This window comes from Pristiophorus japonicus, chromosome 6, assembly GCF_044704955.1.
Source record: "Pristiophorus japonicus isolate sPriJap1 chromosome 6, sPriJap1.hap1, whole genome shotgun sequence".
Taxonomy (NCBI): domain Eukaryota; kingdom Metazoa; phylum Chordata; class Chondrichthyes; family Pristiophoridae; genus Pristiophorus; species Pristiophorus japonicus.
In genome coordinates, this window is record NC_091982.1 from 154,740,588 (window position 1) to 154,763,627 (window position 23,040).

Sequence of the window (23,040 nt, forward strand, 5' to 3'; positions counted from 1 at the left end):
ACAGTGGACACCTCAAATCGCTGGACAAATACCACCAACGATGTCTCCGCAAGATCCTGCAAATCCCTGGGAGGACAGACGCACCAACATCAGTGTTCTCGATCAGGCCAACATCCTCAGCATCGAGGCACTGACCACACTCGGCCAGCTCTGTTGGGTGAGCCACAAGACTCCCAATTCAAACGCTCTACTCGGAACTCCGACACAGCAAGCGAGCCCCAGGTGGGCAGAGAAAACTTTTCAAGGACACCCTCAAAGCCTTCTTGTTAAAGTGCAACATTCCCACCGACACCTGGGAGTTCCTGGCCAAAGACCGCCCCAAGTGGAGGAAGTGCATCCAGGAAGGCACTGAGCACCTCGAGTCTCGTCGCTGAGAGCGTGCAGAAATCAAGCGCAAGCAGCGGAAAAAGCGTGCGGCAAACTGGACTCCCCACCCACCCTTTCCTCCAACGACTGTCTGTCCCACCTGTGACAGAGACTGTAATTTCTGTATTGGACTGTTCAGTCACCTGAGAACTCACTTTTAGAGTGGAGGCGAGTCGATTTCGAGTGACTGCCTATGATGATGATGATGATGTTTAAGCTGAGCTTCACAACATCTGGGAGAAAACTCCACAATTCTCATCATTCCCACCTTTATATTATGTAGCAATACATTACCAGTAAAGCCAAATCTCACAAAATCGTCAGACGCGTAATTTCAACGAAATCTTAGCCCAACTCGCAATCTTGCGATTGAACAGCGAAATCACCTGTTTTTACACCTCGGGGAATGAGGCAGTGACGCTGGGCAGGAGTTCAGCAGCATGGCCGTACTCTGACTGGTCAGTGCGCGGCAGCATGGTCGCTCGGCATTGGCCAGGGCGATTGGAACGTTCCCCCGGGGCCGCGCGCACAGCGACTGGAACCTTCAGCAGCGGGAGTTGCATTCCTGGGCCTCGTGAAGCCAGTGCTCTCCTCACGCGCACCGAGCTATGGCTCGCGCTGCTGGGCACCCGGCCAGAGCCAGCTTTGGGCCGCATGGATCCCGCTCGGGGCTCTCTCTCGGTACACCCCCACCCACCCATCCCTGAGATCTCTCTCCGAGCTCACTCAACCGCCGCCCCCCCACCCCGCCCAGCTCTCCCCCACCCACCGAGCTCTCCCCCACCGCCCCCCCAGTTCTCCTATACCCACCGAGCTCTCCCCCACACCCCGCCCAGCTCTCCCCCACCCACCGAGCTCTCCCCCACTGCACCCCCCAGCTCTCCTCCACACACCGAGCTCTCCCCCACACCCCCCCAGCTCTCCTCCACCCACCGAGCTCGCCCCCACCGTCCCCCCAGCTCCCCCCCCACCCACTCCAGCTCTCCCCCACCCACTGAGTTCTCCCCCATCCCCCGGGCTCTCCCCCACCCACCGAGCTCTCCCCCAGCCACCGGCCTCTCCCCCCGCCGCCCCAAGCTCCCCCGCCCAGCTTTCCCCGCCCAGCACTCCGAATTCTCTGCCCTCAAGCTCTCTCCCCCACCCCCGAGCTCTCTTTCCCACCCCCAAGCTCTCTTCCTCCCCGCTGAGCTCTCTTCCCCACCCCCCAAGCTCTCTGCACCCCCCCCACACGGGCTCTTCCCCTCACCCACCCCGAGCTCCCCCCCGCACCAGCTCTCCCCTCCCAGCACTTCGAGCTCTCTGCCCTCGAGCTCTCGCCCCCCCGGCCGAGCTCTCTTCCCCCTCCCACCACGAGCTCTCTTCACCTATTTCCCGACCTCTCTTTGGCCCCCCACGAGTTCTCCCCCAGCCCTCGAGCTCTCTTTCCCCCCGCTTCGAGCTCTCTGCCCCACCATTCCCGAGCTCTCCACCCACCCACGAGCTCTCTCCCCTCCCCCTCGAGCTCTCTCTCTCCCCCCCAGTTCTATCCCCCTCGTCCTCCCCCCTCAAGCTCACTCCCACTCCCTCCCCCCCGAACTCTCTCCCTCCCCCGCATCCCACTCCCCAAGTTCGCTCCGCCCCCCGGAGCTCTCTTTGCCTCCCTCCCCCTTTTGTTCTCTCCCCCCACCCCAGCTCTTTGCTCTCCCCCCGCCGAGCTCTCTCCCCTCCTGCCCCCGAGCTCCGAGCTCTCTTCCCCCCCTGAACTCTCCCTCCCCCCGAGCTCTCCCCCACCCACTGAGCTCTCTCTGCCCCACCCCACCCGAGCATCCCCCCTGAGTTCTCTCCCCCCGGCCCCAAGCTTTCTAGTCCCCAGCACGGCCTCTTCCCCTCCCCGCCGCCCAGAGCTCTGCCCCCCGTCCCCACCAGCTCTACCCGCCCAGCACTCCGAGCTCTCTGCCCGCGAGCTCTCTCCCCCCCGCCGAGCTCTCTTCCGCCCCCCTCGAGCTCTCCCCCGCCCTCGAGTTCTCTTTGCCCCACTCCCGAGCTCTCCGCCCCCCAGGTCTCTTCCCATCGCCCTCCCCCATCGAGCTCACTCCTCCTCCCTCTCCCAAGCCCTCTTCCACTCCCCCATCCCGAGCTCTCTCCCTCCCCCTTGAGCTCTCCCCCCGCCCTCGAGCTCTCTCCCCGCCCTCGAGCTCTCTTCCCCACCCCTCCCGAGCTCTCTCCCCCCATCCCCAAGCTCTCCACCACGCCCCGAGCTCTCTCCCCTTCCCCTTGAGCTCTCTCCACACTCCCCTCGAGCTCTCTTAACCCCACTCCCGAGCTCTCCCCCCGCCCCACTCGCTCCCCCTCACCCTCCCCACTCAAGCTCACTTCCCACACCCCCTCCAGCTCTTTTTCCCCTTGAGCTCTCTCTCCCCCCACCCCCGAGCTCTCCCCCCGCCAGCTCTCTCCCCCTCGCCCTCTCCCCCGAACTCTCTCCCCCTTCCCCCCCGTGCTCTCTCCCCCTCCCCCCTCCCGAGCTCTCTCCCACTCCCTCCTCCCCGAACACTCTCCTCCCTCCCCTCCCGGAGCTCTCTCTCCTTCCCTCCCCCTTGAGCTCTCTTCCCCCCCACCCACCTCGAGCTCGTTCCTCCTCCTCCCCCCTCCCCGAGCTCTCTCTTCCCCACCCCCCGAGCTCTTCCACCCCCCCCAGCTCTCTCCGCGGCCCCCCCGAGCTCTTTCCCCCTGGCCGAGCTCTCTCTCCCCCTCCCCCGCCGAGCTTGCCACAGATGGAGCACTTGGTTTCCCTGCTCCACGAGCTGTTGCCTTTTCATAATTGGACAACGGAGCAAAGGTTCCGCTGGTCCCGTTCATTAATGTCAAAAGTGTAACTTTCCATTGCGCAGTGCGGACTCTGAACAGTAATGCTTTATATTTCGTTGGATTATTCCATATAGCTAGTATTGAATTTGTTCCTGCGTATCAAAGAAAGGACTCCCCTGAATTTCTCTTCATAAAAGATAAAGCTCAGCAAGTGGTAAGAAAAGTCGATGACACTGTAGGATATAGGACAAAATATGGAAAATATTCCCTGATAACTACATAATCCATGAACAAGAAGTTCCAGTTGGGTTACATCACTTGAATTATTATGAGATATTTCCACATATAACATGAAAGTATTGTGAAACTGGAGCTCTGTTGATATTTGTAAATAGCTAATAGTGGTATTTTTTGTGAGATACTCGTTTCTCTGAACACAGTTTTATCCGATATGACAATTGTTGGCTCAAATCTCTGCTGTGACAGCACATTGCGGATCCATTACAGCCTTCACGTTGGTAGATTCAGTGGCTCACTAGAAGTTTTAATGGCATAATCCATATTCTAAATTAATTGTACAGCTGCTTCATTCGTAAACTGCAGAAATTTATGTGATGCTGGTTATATTTTAGGAAACATAGACACATTGAAAATAGGTGCAGGAGTAGGCCATTCGGCTCTTCAAGCCTGCACCACCATTCAATATGATCATGGCTGATCATTTTTGCAACTTTAGTACCCTATTCCTGCTTTCTCTCCATATCCCTTGATCCCTTTAGCCATAAGGGCCACATCTAACTCCCTTTTGAATATATCTAACGAACTGGCCTTAACAACTTTCTGTGGTAGGGAATTCTCTGAGTGAAGAAGTTTCGCCTCATCTCGGTCCTAACTGGCTTATCCCTCACCTTTAGACTTTTTAGGAAACATAGAAACATAGAAAATGATGGTTCTGGACTTCCCCAACATCAGGAACATTTTTCCTGCTCCGAACCTGCCCAATCCCGTCAGAATTTTATTTGTTTCTATGAGATCCCCTCTCATTCTTCTAAATTCCAGTGAATATAAGCCTAGTCGATCCAGTCTTTCTTCATATGTCAGTCCTGCCATCCCGGGAATCAGTTTGGTGAATCTTCGCTGCACTCCTTCAAAACGGTACACAATATTCAAGGTTTGGTCTCACCAAGGCCCTGTACAACTGCAGTAAAACCTCCCTGCTCCTATACTCAAATCCTCTCTCTATGAAGGCCAACATGCCATTTGCCTTTTTCACCACCTGTTGTACCTGCACGCCAACTTTCAATGACTGATGTACTATGACACCCAGATCTCGTTGCACCTCCCCTTTTCCTAATCTGTCACCATTCAGATAATATTCTGCCTTCCAGTTTTTGCCACCAAAGTGAATAACCTCACACTTATCTACATTATACTGCATCTGCCATGCATTTACCCATTCACCTAGCCTGTCCAAGTCACTCTGCAGCCTCTTAACATCCTCCTCACACCTTACGCTGCCACCCAGCTTAGTGTCATCTGCAAACTTGGAGATATTACATTCAATTCCTTCGTCTAAATCATTAATGTATACTGTAAATAGCTGGGGTCCCAGCACTGAACCTTGCAGTACCCCACTGCCATTCTGAAAATGACCCGTTTATTCCTACTCTTTGCTTCTTGTCTGCTAACCAGTTCTCTATCCACGTCAATACATTACCCCAATACCATGTGCTTTAATTTTGCACACTAATCTCTTGTGTGGGACCTTGTCAAAAGCCTTTTCAAAGTCCAAATACACCACATCCACTGGTTCTCCCTTTTCCAATCTACAAGTTATATCCTCAAAAAATTCTAGAAGATTTGTCAAGCATGATTTCCCTTTCATAAATTATGCTGACTTGGACCGATCCTGTCCCTGCTTTCCAACTGCGCTGCTGTTACATCTTTAATGATTGATTCCAACATTTTCCTCACTACCAATGTCAGACTAACTGGTCTATAATTCCCTGTTTTCTCGCTCCCTCCTTTTTTAAAAAGTCGAATTACATTAGCTACCCTCTAATCCATAGGAACTGATCCAGAGTCTAAAGAATGTTGGATAATGGCCACCAATGCATTTCTCGGGCCACTTCCTTAAGTACTCTGGGAAGCAGACTATCAGGCCCTGGGGATTTATCGGCCTTCAGTCCCATCAATTTCCCTAACACAATTTCCTGACTAATAAGGATTTCTTTCAGTTCCTCCTTCTCGCTAGACTCTTGCTCCCCTAGTATTGCCGGAAGGTTATTTGTGTCTTCCTTCGTGAAGACAGAACCAAAGTATTTGGTCAATTGGTCTGCCATTTCTTTGTTCCCCATTATAAATTCACCTGATTCTGACTGCAAGGGACCTACATTTGTCTTCACTAATCTTTTTCTCTTCATATATCTATAGAAGCTTTTGCAGTCAGTTTTTATGTTCCCTGCAAGCTTACTCTCATACTCTATTTTCCCCCTCCTAATTAAACGTTTTGTCCTCCTCTGCTGAATTCTAAATTTCTCCCAGTCCTCAGATTTGCTGCTTTTTCTGGCTAATTTATATGCCTCTTTCTTGGATTTAACACTATCCCTAATTTCCCTTATTAGCCACGGTTGAGCCATCTTCCCTGTTTTATTTTTATGCCAGACAGGGATGTATAATTGTTGAAGGTTATTGATATGATCTTTAAATGTCTGCCATTGCCTATCCACCGTCAAGCCTTTGAGTATCATTCGCCAGTCTATCCTAGCCAATTCACGTCTCATACAATCGAAGATAACTTTCTTTAAGTTCAGGACCCTAGTCTCTGAATCAACTGTGTCTCTCTCCATCTTAATGAAGAATTCTACCATATTATGGTCAGTCTTCCGCAAGGGGTCTCTCACAACAAGATTGCTCATTAATCCTATCTCGTTACACAACACCCAGTCTAGGCTGGCCAGCTCTCTACTTGGTTCCTCAACGTATTTGTCTAGAAAACCATCCAGAACCAGGGGACACAGTCTAAGGATAAGGGGGAAGCCATTTAGGACCGAGATGAGGAGGAATTTCTTCACCCAGAGAGTGGTGAACCTGTGGAATTCTCTACCACAGAAAGTTGTTGAGGCCAATTCACTAAATATATTCAAAAAGGAGTTAGATGAAGTCCTTACTACTAGGGGAATCAAGGGGTATGGTGAGAAAGCAGGAATGGGGTACTGAAGTTGCATGTTCAGCCATGAACTCATTGAATGGCGGTGCAGGCTAGAAGGGCCAAATGGCCTACTCCTGCACCTATTTTCTATGTTTCTATGTTATACACTCCAGGAAATCCTCCTCCACCGTATTGCTACCAGTTTGGTTAGCCCAATCTATATGCAGATTAAAGTCACCCATGATAACTGTTGTACCTTTATTGCACGCACACAAAGCAGTCACCCAATCTATGCTTGGTCTCTCCAATGTGGAGGAGACCACATCGTGAGCAGCGAATACAGCATATTAAATTTAAAGAAGTACAAGTAAATTATTGTTTCACCTGGAAGGAGTATTTGGGACCCTGGATAGTGGGAAGGGAGGAGGTAAAATAGCAGGTGTTGCATCTCCTGCACTTGCACGGAAAGGTGTCGTGGGAAGGGGAGTGGCTGCTGGGGGTGACACCAGAATGGACCAGGTGTCACCGAGGGAGCGGTCCCTTCGGAACGCTGAGAGAGGAGGGGAGGCGAAGATGTGATTGGTGGTGGGAACACGCTGAAGGTGGCAGAAATGGTGGAGGATGATCCGTTGAACGTGGAGGCTGGTGGTTGAAAGGTGAGGACAAGGGGAACCCTGGCATGGTTCTGAGAGGGAGGGGAAGGGGTGAGAGCAGAGGTGCGGGAAATAGAACAGGCACGGTCGAGGGCCATGTTAACCACGGCGGAGGGGAATCACCTGTTGAGGAAAAAGGAAGTCATGTCAGAGGCACTAATGTGAAAGGTGGCGTCGTCGGAGCAGATGCAACAGATGGAGAAATTGAGAGAATGGAATGAAGTCCTTACAGGATGCGGGGTGGGAGGAAGTGTAGTCCAGGTAGCTGTGACAGTCAGTGGGCTTACAGTGGATACTGGTCGAAAGCCTATCCCCAGAGATAGAGATGGAGAAGTCGAGGAACATAAGAACATAAGAAATAGGAGCAGGACTAGGCCATACAGCCCCTCGAGCCTGCTCCACCATTTAATACAATCATGGCTGATCCAATCATGGACTCAGTTCCACTTTCTTGCCCGCTCCCCATAACCCCTCATTCCCTTATCGTTTAAGAAACTGTCTATTTCTGTCTTAAATTTATTCAATGTCCCAGCTTCCACAGTTCTCTGAGGCAGCGAATTCCACAGATTTACAACCTTCTGAGAGAAGAAATGACTCCTCATCTCAGTTTTAAATGGGCAGCCACTTATTCTAAGATTATGCCCTCTAGTCCAGTCCTAGTTTCCCCTATCAGTGGAAACATCCTCCCTGCATCCACCTTGTCAAGCCCCCTCATAATCTTATATGTTTCGATAAGATCACCCCTCATTCTTCTGAATTCCAATGAGTAGAGGCCCAACCTACTCAACCTATCCTCGTAAGTCAACCCCCTCATCTCCGGAATCAATCTAGTGAACCTTCTCTGAACTGCCTCCAATGAAAGCAAACTACCATGAAATGTAAAAACAGATAGTAAGAGTTTTTACAGGTACAAAAAAAGGAAGAGAGTGGCTAAAGTAAATGTTGGTCTCTTAAAGTATGATACTGGGGAATTAATACTGGGGAACAGGGAAATAGCAGAAACTTTGAACAAATATTTTGTATCGGTCTTCACAGTAGAAGACACTAAAAACATTCCAATAGTAGATAATCAAGGGGCTGTAGAGAGGGAGGAAATTAATACAATCACTATCACTAAAGAAGTAGTACTCGGTAAAATAAAACTAAAGCGGGCAAGGAGAGACCAATTGCTTTTGCTTCACGTGCTCTCAGTGCCAGTGAGTGGAATTATACGCAGATCAAAAAGGAAGCTTTGGCATTCATTTTTGGGGTCAAGAAGTTCCACAAATACTTGTTTGGTCCTAAGTTTACCATAGTCACTGACCATAAGTCCCTGACAGCAATCCTCCATCCAAAGTCCCAAATTCTGATCTTAGCTGCAACCCAAATGCAGAGTTGGTCTTTGTATTTGTCAGTATACACGTATGACAATATAAACGATCAGTGGATCACAGTAATGCTGATGATATATCCAGGTTGCCATCCCCATCACAAATTATACCCAATAGGGAAGAAGTGTTCTATTTTTCGTACATTGATGAGCTGCCAGTCACAGCTGCAGAGATTGGTAGCGCAACCTAGCGTGACCCAGTTATATCAAAGGTGTGATTACATAGCAATGGATCACCAAATCAGGTATCACTGCAAGATATTCATCCTTACTTCATTCATAGGAATGAATTGCCACTGGATAAAGATTGTATTATGTCGGGAGCAAGAGTAGTTATGCCAAATAAATTCAGGTCCAAATTGTTAGATCTTCATGACCAGCACCTGCAAATGTGCTTGACCAAGAATCTTGCATGCAGTTACTTATGGTGGGCAGGTTTAGATAAAAGAATAAATCGTCAGTCAGTTTATCACATGTCAAGAGGTAAGAAAGAAACCACCATCAGTACCATTACAGCCATGGAAATAGCCTCCCAGGGTGTGGCTAAGATTACATGCAGGTTTTGCTGAGCTAGAAGGACAGCAATTGTTCATTGTGATTGATAATCATTCGAAATGGATAGAGGTGTTTCCGATGCAGAAAATAACAAGAAAAACACTGGACAATGTGAAGATTGTTTTCTTCATATGGCCTTCCAGAAGAAATTGTGTCTGATAATGGGCTGCAATTTTGTTCAGAAGAATTTGCACAGTTCATGAGCAGAAATGGTGTGAAGCATATCAAAGTTTCACCATACCACCCTGCTTCAAATGGTGCAGCTGAGCACACAGTACAAATTGTAAAACGTGCCCTCATTTAACAAATATTGGATCCACGTCCAAGGAAACGGCAGTTGTCGTTGGACCACAAACTGGAAAATTTTCTAATTACTTATTGGAATATTCCTCATACAACTACTGGGTAGAACACCAGCGGAGTTTTTTTCTCAAATGACAGCGATGAACCAGGTTCTCATTGTTAAATCCAAACTTGGCACAGTCAGTAGAAGAGAAACAGTCAAGACAGAAATCAAGTCATGATAGAAGTAGAGTAAAAGACAGAAGTGCGAAATTGAATCAGAAAGTTAGAGTGAAGAATCAGCACCATAGTTGGTTAAAGTGGTTACCAGGAAGAGTAAAGAAGATATGTGGCCCTCGCACATACTTGTTCAAGATATTCAATTTGGCAGATGGAGTATAATGTTGGAAAGAGTGAGGTCATGCACTTTGGCAGAAAAAAATCAAAGAGCAAGTTATTATTTAAATGGAGAAAGATTGCAAAGTGCTGCAGTACAGCAGGACCTGGGGGTACTTGTGCATGAAACACAAAAGGATAGTATGCAGGTACAGCAAATGATCAGGAAAGCCATGGTATCTTGGCTTTTATTGCAAAAGGGATGGAGTATAAAAGCAGGGAAGTCTTGCTACAGCTATATAAGGTATTGCTGAGGCCACACCTGGAATATTGTGTGCAGTTTTGGTTTCCATATTTACAAAAGGATACACTGGCTTTGGAGGCAGTTCAGAGAAGGCTCACTAGGTTGATTCTGGGGATGAGGGAGTTGACTTATGAGGAAAGGTTGAGTAGGTTGGGCCTACAGAGATGAGGAGAAATTTCTTCTCATAGGGTTGTAAATCTGTGGAATTCGCTGCCTCAGAAACTGTGGAAGCTGGGACATTGAATAAATTTAAGACAGAAATAGACAGTTTTTTAAATGATAAGGGAATGAGGGGTTATGGGGAGTGGAACTGAGTCCATGATCGGATCAGCCATGATCATATTGAATGGCAGAGCAGGCTCGAGGGGCCACATGACCTACTCCTGTTCCTATTTCTTATGTTCTTATGTTTGATCATGGAAAAGTTAGGCTTGTTCACATTGATCATATTTTACCTACAGATGTGGAAGGAGTTGAAAGTTGGAATGATTCAATTTATTCTGATGAGTCAGATAGTCTTGCTGCAAGTACAGTACCAGTAGCAAATCCTAAATCAGATGTACTAGAAACAAGTCCAAGAGAAAGTTAGAATTTAAGTCTGAGTTGGAGTCAGGCAGACAAATAGTCGGATCGTATATAGAGTCCAAATGTAGATCAAGGTCAGCCCGGAGGAGAAAAACTCTAGTCGACTGATCCCTCTCGAGGACTACTGATGTAATAACTGCTAATGTATTAACAATAAAGCATATGATCTGACACAGTTCTGAAGGAGCCATCTTGTAAATCTGTCTGCTTATGGAGCTTGCAGGAGAAGAGCGCTAACAACAAAGAACTAGAGGTGGCCATTTAGTCTTCAGTCAATTAACTCTAGCAGAGGAGTAGGCCCGAGAGGTCTTTGGAGTTGCAGAGCTGCTGGCAATGGGAGATTTGAGAGCGGGGAAATTCTACCAACCTGGTGTCAGAATTGAATCTCATACAGCCACATGGCATGGCAAGCTTGAGGAACAGCATCTCATCTTTTGTTTAGGCACTTTACAGCCTTCTGGACTCAACATCGAGTTCAACACTTTCAGACCTTAACCTCTGCCCATACTTTGCCCTGTATATTTTCTCTTTCTTTGTTTCTCATGGCAGCTGATAATTATCCTGCCATTCACATGCTATTTAAACTAATCTTTTTCTAACTTCTGCTATTACCATCTCAAGTTGGCCCATCATCCCTTTTGTCTCTCTAATCTCACCTGCCTCCCCACCCTATCACAGACCTTCCCTTTTGTTCTTTCTTCCCCTCCCCCTTTCAATGCTCCTTAAAAATGTGTTCATTACCAACATTCACCAGTTCAGATGAAGGGTCATCGACCTGAAAAGTTAACTCTGCTTCTCTCCACAGATACTGTCTGACCCGCCGAGATTTGTATAATTTTCTGTTTTACTTAGAGAACAGGCTATTTTAGATCTGGTATTGTGCAATGAGAAAGGGTTTTTTAATAACCTTGTAGTAAAGGGGCCTTTAGGGAAGAGTGACCATAATAAGATAGAATTTTACACTCAGTTTGAAAGTGAATTATTTCAATCCAAAACTAGGGTCTGAAATCGAAACAAAGGAAACTACGTAGGTATGAGGGAAAAGTTGGCGAAGGTAGATTGGGGAACTACATTAAAAAGTATGATGGTGGAAAAGCAATGGCTAGCATTTATCAAATTAATACATAATTTACAACGAACACACAATCTTTTAAGACACCAAAGCCTCACGAGAAAAGTGATCCAACCATGGCTAACAAGAGAAGTTAAAGATAATGTTGCCAAAAAGATCAGTAAACCTGAGGATTGGGAGAATTTTAGAATTCAGCAAATGAGGACCAAAAATTGAGAAATAGTGGGAAAATAGAAAATGAGAGTAAACTGGAGAGAACCATAAAAACAGACTGTAAAAACTGCTATAGGTATGTAAAAAAGAAAAGATTAGCGAAAGTAAATGTGGGCCCCTACAGGCTGAGACAGGAGAAATTATAATTGGGATAAGGAAATGGCAGAAAAATTAAACAAACACTTTGTGTGTGTCTTCACGGAAGAAGACACGAAAAATCTCCTGAAATAGTGGAGTATCAGAGGTCAAGCGAGAATGAGAAACTGAAAGAAATTAGTATTCGTAAAACTATAGTACTGGAGAAAGCCAATAAATCATCTGGACCTGATGGCCTACATCCTTGGCGTTTTGAAAGAGGTAGCTATAGAGATAGTGGATGCATTGGTTGTCATCTTCCAAAATTCCATAGATTTTTGAACGGTTCCCACATATTTGAATAGCTAATATAACCCCGCTATTTAAGAAAGGAGGGAGAAAGAAAACTGGGAGCTACAGACCAATTTACCTGACATCGGCAGTAGGAAAAATGCTAGAATCTATTATTTAGAATGTGGTAACACTTAGAAAATAATAATAGGATTGGGCAGAGTCAACACGGATTTATGAATGGGAAATCATGTTTGACAAATCTGTTTGAGTTTTTTGAGGTTGTAAGTAGTAGAATAGTTAAGGGGGGGGGCAGTGGGAAACCAGTGGATGTGGCAGTTTTGGATTTTCAGAAGTTGTCACACAAGATGTTATTGAACAAAATTAGGGCTCATGGAATTGGGGTAATATATTAGCATGGATATAGGATTGGTTAATGGACAGAGAACAGAGTAGGAATAAACAGGCATTTTCAGGTTGGCAGGCAGTAACTAGTGGGATGCCGCAAGGATCGGTGCTTGGGCTCAGCCATTTTCAATCTATATCAATGATTTGGATGAGGGGTCCAAATGTAATATATCCAAGTTTGCTGATGATGCAAAGCTAGGTGGGAATGTAAGTTGTGAGGAGGATGCAGAGAGGCTTCAAGGGGATATAGACAGGCTAAGTGAGTGGGCAAGAACATGGAAAATGGAATATAATGTGGAGAAATGTGACGTTATCCACTTTGGTAGGAAAAATAGAAAAGCAGAGTATTTTTTAAATGGTGAGAGATTGGGAAGTGTTCATGTTCAGATGGATCTGGGTGTCCTTGTACACAAATCACTGAAAGTTAACCTGCAGGCACAGTAAGCAATTAAGAAAGCAAATGGTATGTTGGCCTTTATCACAAGAAGATTTGAGTATGAGGTATAGGTTCCTGTTGAGACTGCACCTGGAGTATTTGTGCACAGTTTTGGTCTCTTTACCTAAGGAAGGATATACTTGCCATTGAGGGAGTGCAATGAAGGTTCACCAGACTGATTCGTGGGCTAGGGGAATTGTCCTATGAAGAGAGATTGAGTATATATTCGCTAGAGTTTCGAAGAATGAGAGGTGAGATCATTGAAACATACAAAATTCTTACAGGGCTTGACAGTGTAGATGCAGGGATGATGTTTCCTCTGGCTGAGGAATCTAGAACCAGGCGTCATAGTCTCAGAATAAGGGGTCGAGCATTTAGGACTGAGATGAGGAGGAACCTCTACATTCAGAGGATGGTGAATCTCTGGAATTCTCTACGGAGAGAGCTGTGGAAGCTCATTCTATGAGTATATTCAAAACAAAGATCCCTAGATTTTTGGATAATAAGGGAGTCAAGGGATATGGGGATAGGGCAGGAAAGTGGAGTTGAGGTAGAAGATTAGCCATGATCTCAGTGAATGGCGGAACAGGCTCAAGGGGCCGAGTGGCCTACTCCTGCTCCTAATTCTTATGTTCTCATGAAAAGAGGGCGATCTTGATGAGGCAGCAATAATTTTGATGAGACTCTGACTGCTTATGCAGCCGCAACGTCTGAAAATGTACAAAGAATGGAGGATTACATCTCCAACATGATCACCACCATCTCCAACAGGCAATGGTGATGATGTGCTGTTCCATGGGAAGGATGGCCACCTGCATGAAGCAGCAAATGTACCAGCCACACGAGAATATGCTTGCTGTGGACAACAGATGGCAGATACTCATTGATATCATCTCTTGAAGGGAATTAGACGTAGATTTGGGCCTTCATCACCCCACTGATATACAGGAAGGGGCTCTCCAGCTCATTCCCATTACTGTGCAGAGGGAATATTGGTAGGGAGTTCCAGGTTTTTGACACAGCGACAATGAAGGAACGGCAATATACTCCAAGTAAGGCTGGCGTGTAACTTGGCGGGGAGCTGGAGAACCTGATGTTTCCATGTGCCTGCTTCCCTTGTCCTTCGAATTAGTAGAGGTCATGGGTTTGGGACGTGCTGTCAAATAAGCCTTGGCGAGTTGCTGCAATGCATCTTGTAGATTTATTTTTTATTCCTTCCAAGATGTGGGCATCACTGGCAAGGCCAGCATTTATTGCCCATCCCTAATTGCCGTTAAGAAGGTGGTGGTGAGTGCCTTCTTGAACTGCTGCGTCTTTGTGGCAAAGATACTCTCAGTGCTATCAGGGAGGGAGTTCCAGGATTTTGATCCAGCAATAATTACAGAATGGCGATATACTTCCAAGTCAGGATGGTGTGCAGCTTGGAAGGGAACTTGCAGGTGCTGTACTTTTCCTTGCAGGTGGTAGAGGTTGCAGGTTTGGAAGGTGCTGCTGAACAAGCCGTGGTAAGTTGCTGCAGTGCATCTTATAGATGGTAAACACTGCAGCCACGGTCTGCCAGTGGTGGAGGGAATGCATGTTGAAGGTAGTGGATGGGGTGCCAATCAGCGTCAAGCTTCTTGAGTGCTGTTGGAGTTCCATTCATTCAGGCAAGTGCAGAGTATTCCATCACACTCCTGATATGTGCCTTGTAGATGGTGGAGTCAGAAGGTGAGACACTCACCCGCTCTAGTTGTCACAGTATTTATGTGGCAGGTCTAGTTACGTTTCTGGTCAATGGTGAACCCCAGGATGTTGATGGGAGATGCGACGATGGTAATGCCATGGAATCTCAAGGGAAGGTGGTTAGACTCTCACTTATTGGAGATTGTCATTGCTTGGCACTTATGTGGGATGAATGTAACCTGCCACTTATCAGCCCTAGTCTGAATATCATGCAGGTCTTGCTTCATGCGGGCATGGACCGCTTCATTTTCTGAGGATTTGCAAATGGAACTGAACACTGTGCAACCATCAGCGGACATCCTGTAAGACTTGTCTTAATAAATAGGTTTTAGCCTATATGATTTATGTATTTTCTTTCCACTTTACAAAGTTTGGACTCCTGAGACAGAACAACACAGACAAAGGATGTTTCTTCACTCATCCCTATCCCCATCCCTATATACTTAGAATAATCAAAAGAGATATAAGCAATCACAATAGCATCACATGCACAATAATTTCTAATTATTAGCCCGCACCAAACAATCCCAGTAAAGTACTTCTTAATAGTTAAAACTGCCTATTCCCTAAATGATGACTAGAAAGCAAGACTCTCACACAAGACTTAACTCCAGTCGTGGTCAACAATCAGAAATTAGTTCCCTGATTCTCTTGGTAACTGACCAGGTCACCACTCACTTGACTGCAATGTTGACCTCATGTGTTACAGCCATTTTAAACTGTTTTATTGGATGGTTGCCCACCGTGTACATAATTGTCTAGGTTTAAAACAAAGGGATAGTTTTTCACAATGAACAGGTCTTTCATTCTCTTAGCTCCTTGTTGCAGCTCATTCACAGCTCCCAGACAATGTCTTTTTGTAGTTGTGAGATGTTAAAACTCATGAGAAAGTCTTTTGAATTCACAAATCTTTCTGGGTCACTAAATAATAGTCAAGCCATGTTTTAGCCACCTTGGAGCAGTTTGCTAGCACATTTATTAGCAGAAAATGAGATGAAAAAATGCTGGCCTACCCCTTATCTTAAGACTGTGTCCCCTGGTTCTGGACTTCCCCAACATCGGGATCATTCTACCCGCATCGAACCTGTCCCATCCCGTCAGAATCTTATATGTTTCTATGAGATCCCCTCTCATCCTTCTAAACTCCAATGTATAAAGGCCCAGTTGATCCAGTCTATCCTCATATGACAGTCCAGCCATCCCGGGAATTAGTCTGGTGAACCTTCGCTGCACTCCCTCAATAGCAAGAACATCCTTCCTCCGATTAGGAGACCAAAACTGAACACAATGTTCCAGGTGAGGCCTCACCAAGGCCCTGTACAACTGCAGTAAGACCTCCCTGCTCCTATACTCAAATCCCCTAGCTATGAAGGCCAACATACCATTTGCCTTCTTCACCACCTGCTGTACCTGTATGCCAACTTTCAATAACTGATGAACCATGACACACAGGTCTCGTTGCACCTCCCCTTTTCCTAATCTGCCGCCATTCAGATAATATTCTGTCTTCGCATTTTTGCCCCCAAAGTGGATAACCTCACGTTTATCCACATTATACAGCATCTGTATGCATTTGCCCACTCACCTAACCTGTCCAAGTCAACCTGCAGCCTCCTAGCGTCCTCCTCACAGCTCACACCGCCACCCAGTTGAGTGTCATTTGCAAACTTGGAGATATTACACTCAATTTCTTCATCCAAATCATTGATGTATATTGTAAAGAGCTGGGGTCCCAGCACTGAGCCCTGCGGCACTCCACTCGTCATTGTCTGCCATTCTGAAAAGGACCCGTTAATCCCGACTCTCTGCTTCCTGTCTGCCAACCAGTTTTCTATCCACGTCAGTATATTACCCTCAATACCATGTGCTTTGATTTTGCACACCAATCTCTTGTGTGGGACCTTGTCAAAAGCCTTTTGAAAGTCAAATACACCACATCCACTGGTTCTCCCTTCTCCACTCTACTAGTTACATCCTCCAAAAATTCCAGAAGAATTGTCAAGCATGATTTCCCTTGTATAAATCCATGCTGACTTGGACTGATCCTGTCATTGCTTTCCAAATATGTTGCTATTTCATCTTTAATAATTGATTCCAACATTTTCCCCACTTCTGATGTCAGGCTAACCGGTCTATAATTACCCACTTTCTCTCCCTCGCTTTTTAAAAAGTGGTGTTACATTAGCTGCCCTCCAGTCCATAGGAACTGATCCAGAGTCGATAGACTGTTGGAAAATGATCACTAATGCAACCACTATTTCTAGGGCCACTTCCTTAAGTACTCTGGGATGCAGACTATCAGGCCCCGGGGATTTATCGGCCTTTAATCCCATCAATTTCCCTAACAAAATTTCCCGCCTAATAAGGATATCCTTCAGTTCCTCCATCTCACTAGACCCTCGGTCCCCTAGTACTTTCGGAAGATTATTTGTGTCTTCCTTCATGAAGACAGAACCAAAGTATTTGTTCAATTGGTCTGCCATTTCTTTGTTCACCATTATAAATTCACCTGAATCTGACTGCAAGGGACCTACGTTTGTCTTCATTAATCTTTTTCTCTTCACATATCTAGAGAAGCTTTTGCAGTCAGTTTTTATGTTCCCGGCAAGATTCTTCTCGTACTCTATTTTAATTAAACCATTTGTTCTCCTCTGCTGAATTCTAAATTTCTCCCAGTCCTCAGATTTGTTGCTTTTTCTGGCCAATTTATATGCCTCTTCCTTGGGTTGAACACTCTCCTTAATTTCCCTTGTTAGCCACGGTTGAGCCACCTTCCCCATTTTATTTTTACTCCAGACAGGGATGTACAATTGCTGAAGTTCATCCATGTGATTTTTAAATGTTTGCCATTGCCTATCCACCGTCAAGCCTTTAAGTATCATTTGCCAGTCTATTCTAGCCAATTCACGCATCAAACCATCGAAGTTACCTTTCCTTAAGTTCAGGACCCTAGTTTCTGAATTAACGATGTTACTCTCCATCTTAATAAAGAATTCTACCATGTTATGTTCACTCTTCCCCAAGGGGCCTCGCACAACAAGATTGCTCATTAGTCCTTTCTCATTACACATCACCCAGTCTAGAATGGCCAGCTCCCTAGTTGGTTCCTCATCATATTGGTCTAGAAAACCATCCCTAATACACTCCAGGAAATCCTCCTCCACTGCATTGCTACCAGTTTGGTTGGCCCAATCAATATGTAGATTAAAGTCACCCATGATAACTGCTGTACCTTTATTGCATGCATCACTAATTTCTTGTTTGATGCTGTCCCCAACCTCACTACTACTGTTTGGTGGTCTGTACACAACTCCCACTCGCATTTTCTGCCCCTTGGTATTCCGTAGCTCCAACCATACCGATTCCACATCATCCAAGCTAGTGTCCTTTCTTACTATTGCATTAATTTCCTCTTTAACCAGCAATGCCACCCCGCCTCCTTTTCCTTTCTGTCTATCCTTCCTAAATGTTGAATACCCCTGGATGTTGAGTTCCCAGCCTTGGTCACCCTGGAGCCATGTCTCCGTGATGCCAATTACATACCCGTCAACTGCTATCTGTGCAGTTAATTCGTCGACCCTATTTCGAATACTCCTCACATTGAGGCACAGAGCCTTCAGGCTTGTCTTCTGAACACACTTTGCTCCTTTAGAATTTTGCTGTAATGTGGCCTTTTTGTTTTTTGCCTTAGGTTTCTCTGCCCTCCACTTTTACATTTTTCTTTCTATCTTTTGCTTCGACCCCCATTCTACTTCCCTCTGTCTCCCTGCATAGGTTCCCATCCCCCTGCCATATTAGTTTAACTCCTCCCCAACAGCACTCGCAAACACTCCCCCTCGGACATTGGTTCTGGTCCTGCCCAGGTGCAGACTGTCCGGTTTGTACTGCTCCCACCTCCCCAAGAACTGGTTCCAATGTCCCAGGAACTTGAATCCCTCCCTTCTGCACCACTCCTCAAGCCACCTATTCATCTGAGCTATCCTGCGATTCCTACTCTGACCAGCACGTGGCACTGGTAGCAATCCTGAGATTACTACTTTTGAGGTCCTACTTTTTAATTTAGCTACTAGCTCCCTAAATTTGTCTCGTGGGACCTCATCCTGTTTTTTTAACCTTTTTCGCTGGTATCTATATGTACCACGACAACTGGCTGTTCACCCTCCCTTTTCAGAATGCCCTGCACCCACTCCGAGACATCCTTGATCCTTGCACTAGGGAGGCAACATACAATCCTGGAGTCTCGGTTGCGGCCGCAGAAAATTCTATCTATTCCCCTTACAATTGAATCCCCTATCACTATAGTTCTCCCATTCTTTTTCCTGTCCTCCTGTGCAGCAGAGCCACCCATGATGCCATGAACTTGGCTGCTGCTGCCCTCCCCTGATGAGTCATCCCCCTCAACAGTACCCAAAGCGGTGTATCTGTTTTGCAGAGTGATGACCGCAGGGGACCCCTGTACTACCTTCCTTGCTCTTCCTGTTGGTCATCCATTCCCTATCTGACTGTGTACCCTTTACCTGCGGTAAGACCAGCGCACTAAACGTGCTATTCATGTCATTCTCAGCAATGCGGTCCGTCAGGAGCTGCAGGCGGATGCACTTCCTGCACACATAGTCGTCAGGGACATCGGCGGCGTCCCTGATTTCCCACATAGTACAGGAGGAGCATAACACGTGTCTGAGCTGTCCTGCCATAACTTAACTCTAGATACACTTAAATTGGCAACAGCAATGCTAAAGGTTACTTACTGATATAGAAAAGAAAAAGAAAAACTACTTGCCAATCAATTACCCCCTTGGCTGTGACGTCACCTTTCGATTTCTTTCTACTTTTTTGCCTTCTCACCCTGCTGCAGCTGCAACAACGTTGGGCCTTTATAGGCCTCCCATGCTCGCCTCTCCAACACTGCTCGGACTCCTGATTTCCATTCAGTTTTACTATGGCTCCTTGATGCCACACTCAGTCAAATGCTGCCTTGATGTCAAGTGCAGTTACTCTCATCTCACCTCTGTAGAAACATAGAAACATAGAAATTAGGTGCAGGAGTAGGCCATTCGGCCCTCCGAGCCTGCACCACCATTCAATAAGAGCTTGGCTCATCATTCATCTCTGTACCCCTTTCCTGATTTCTCTCCATTTCCCTTTATCCCTTTAGCCGTAATGGCCATATTTAACTCCCTCTTGAATATATCCAATGAATTGGCATCAACAACTCTCTGCGGTAGGGAATTCCACAGGTTAACAACTCTGAGTGAAGAAGTTTCTCCTCATCTCAGTTCTAAATGGCTTACCCCTTAACCTTAGACTATTATCCCTGGTTCTGGACTTCCCCAACATCGGGAACATTGTTCCTGTATCTAACCTGTCCAGTCCCGTCAGAATTTTATATGTTTCTATGAGATTCCCTCTCATCCTTCTGAACTCCAGTGAATAAAGGCCCAGTCGATCCAGTCTCTCCTCATATGTCAGTCCTGCCATCCCGCGAATCAGTCTGATGAACCTTCGCTGCACTCCCTCAATAGCAAGAATGTCCTTCTTCAGATTAGGAGACCAAAACTGAACACAATATTCCAGGTGAGGCCTCACTAAGGCCCTGTACAACTGCAGTAAGACCTCCCTGCTCCTATACTCAAATCCCCTAGCTATGAAGACCAACATATCATTTGCCTTCTTCACTGCCTGCTGTACCTGCATGCCAACTTTCAATGACTGATGTACCATGACACCCAGGTCTCATTGCACCTCCCCTTTTCTTAATCTGGCGCCATTCAGATAATATTCTGTCTTTGTGTTTTTGCCACCAAAGTGGATAACCTCACATTTATCCACATTATACTGCATCTGTCATGCGTTTGCCCACTCACCTAACCTGTACAAGTCACCCCGCAGCCACTTAGCGTCCTCACAGCTCACAACGCCGCCCAGCTTAGTGTCATCTGCAAACTTGGAGATAGTACACTCAATTCCTTCATCTAATTCATTAATGTATATTGTAAATAGCTGGGGTCCCAGCATTGAGCCCTGCGACACCCCACTAGTTACTGCCTGCCATTCTGAAAAGGACCCGTTTATCCCGACTCTCTGCTTCCTGTCTGCCAAGCAGTTCTCTATCCACGTCAGTACATTACCCCAATACCACGTGCTTTAATTTTGCACACTAATCATCTGCGTGAGACCTTGTCAAAAGCCTTTTGAAAGTCCAAATACACCACATCCACTGGTTTTTCCTTGTCCACTCCACTAGTTACATCCTCAAAAAATTCTAGAAGATTTGTCAAGCATGATTTCCCTTTTATAAATCCATGCTGACTTGGACTGATCCTGTCACTACTTTCCAAATGCGCTGCTATTTCATTTTTAATAATTGATTCCAACATTTTCCCCACTACTGATGTCAGGCTAACCGGTCTATAATTACTTGTTTTCTCTCTTCCTCCTTTCTTAAAAAGTGGTGTTACATTAGCTACCCTCCAGTCTATAGGAATTGATCCAGAGTCAATAGACGGTTGGAAAATGATCACCAATGCATCCACTATTTCTAGGGCCACTTCTTTAAGTACTCTGGGATGCAGACTATCAGGCCCCAAGGATTTATCGGCCTTCAATCCCATCAATTTCCCTAACACAATTTCCCACATAATAAGGATTTCCTTCAGTTCCTCAGTTCCTCCCTCGGTCCCCTATTATTTCCGGAAGGTTATTTGTGTCTTCCTTCGTGAAGACAGAACCAACGTATTTGTTTCACTGGTCCACCATTTCTTTGTTCCCCATTATAAATTCACCTGAATCTGACTGCAAGGGACCGACGTTTGTCTTCACTAATCTTTTTCCCTTCACATATCTATAGAAGCTTTTGCAGTCAGTTTTTATGTTCCCAGCAAGCTTCCTCCCATACTCTATTTCCCCCCTCCTAATTAAACCCTTTGTTCTCCTCTGCTGAATTATAAAATCCTCCCAATCCTCGAGTTTGCTGCTTTTTCTGGCCAATTTATATGCCTCTTACTTGGATTTAACACTATCCTTAATTTCCCTTGTTAGCCACGGTTGAGCCACCTTCCCCATTTTATTTTTACTCCAGACAGGGATGTACAATTATTGAAGTTCATCCATTTGATCTTTAAATGTTTGCCATTGCCTATCCACCATCAACACTTTAAGTATCACTCGCCAGTCTATTCTAGCCAATTCACGTCTCATATTATCGAAGTTACCTTTCCTTAAGTTCAGGATCTGAGTCTCTGAATTATTTATGTCACTCTCCATCTTAATAAAGAACTCTATCTATTATGGTCACTCTTGCCCAAGGGGCCTCGCACAACAAGATTGCTAATTAGTCCTTTCTCATTACACATCACCCAGTCTAGGATGGCCAGCCCTCTAGTTGGTTCCTCGACATATTAGTCTAGAAAATCATCCCTAATACATTCTCCTCCACCGCATTGCTACCAGTTTGGTTATCCCAATCTATGTGTAGATTAAAGTCGGCCATGATAACTGCTGTACCTTTATTGCACGCATCCCGAATTTCTTGTTTGATGCTGTCCCCAATCTCACTACTACTGTTTGGTGGTCTGTACACAACTCCCAATATCTTCAATTGAGCTCTTTTGTCCATGTTTGGACCAAAGCTGTAATGAGATCTGGAGCCCAGTGGTCCTGGCAGAACTCAAACTGGGCATCAGTAAGCAGGTTATTTGTATGTAAGTGCCGCTTCATAGCACTGTCGACGACAGCTTCCATCACTTTGCTGATGATTGAGAATAATTGGTCGTGTTGAATTTTTATTACTTTTTGTGGACAGGACATACCTGGGCAGTTTTCCACATTGTCGGTTAGATGCCAGTGTTGTGTCTGTACTGGGAAAGCTTGGCTTCAAGCGCAGCCAATTCTGGATCACAAGTCTTCAGCTCGATAGCCGGGATGTTGTTGGAGCCAATTTCCTTTGCTGTATGTGCGCTCAGTCATTTCTTGATGGAATGAATTGAATTGGCTGAAGACTATCTTCTGTGATGGTTGGAACCTCAGGAGGAGGCCGCTAGGTTACATATTGTGGTGGAATACAATTCTGCAGCTGTTGGTGGCCACAACGCCTCATGGATGCCCAGTTTTGAGCATCTGTTCTGAATCTATCCCATTTCTTCTCTTCTTCTTAGGCAGTCCCCCGGAGTCACGGATGACTTGCTTCCACACTAATATGAGTTCTAAGGTAACTGATGAAATCAATGCAGGATCTACAGTCTCTGTCACAGGTGGGCACATGGTGGTTGAAGGAACGGCTGAATGGGATACTTGATTTGTCATACACTCCTTCTGTTGTTTGTGCTTGGCTTCCGCGTGCTTCCGACAAAGAGACTCGAAGTGTTCGGTACCTTCTCAGATGATTCTCCTCCACTTTGAGCCACCTTGGGCCAGGGATTCCCAAGAGTCTGTTGGGA

The 23,040-nt window shown here is 46.0% G+C and overlaps 1 pseudogene; it reads right to left on the bottom strand.

Moving 5' to 3' along the window:
• Positions 1 to 13,615: 13,615 nt before the first annotated feature.
• The window catches only part of LOC139266203 (lactosylceramide 4-alpha-galactosyltransferase-like), a 31,596-nt pseudogene continuing 22,171 nt past the window's right edge, over positions 13,616 to 23,040 (bottom strand).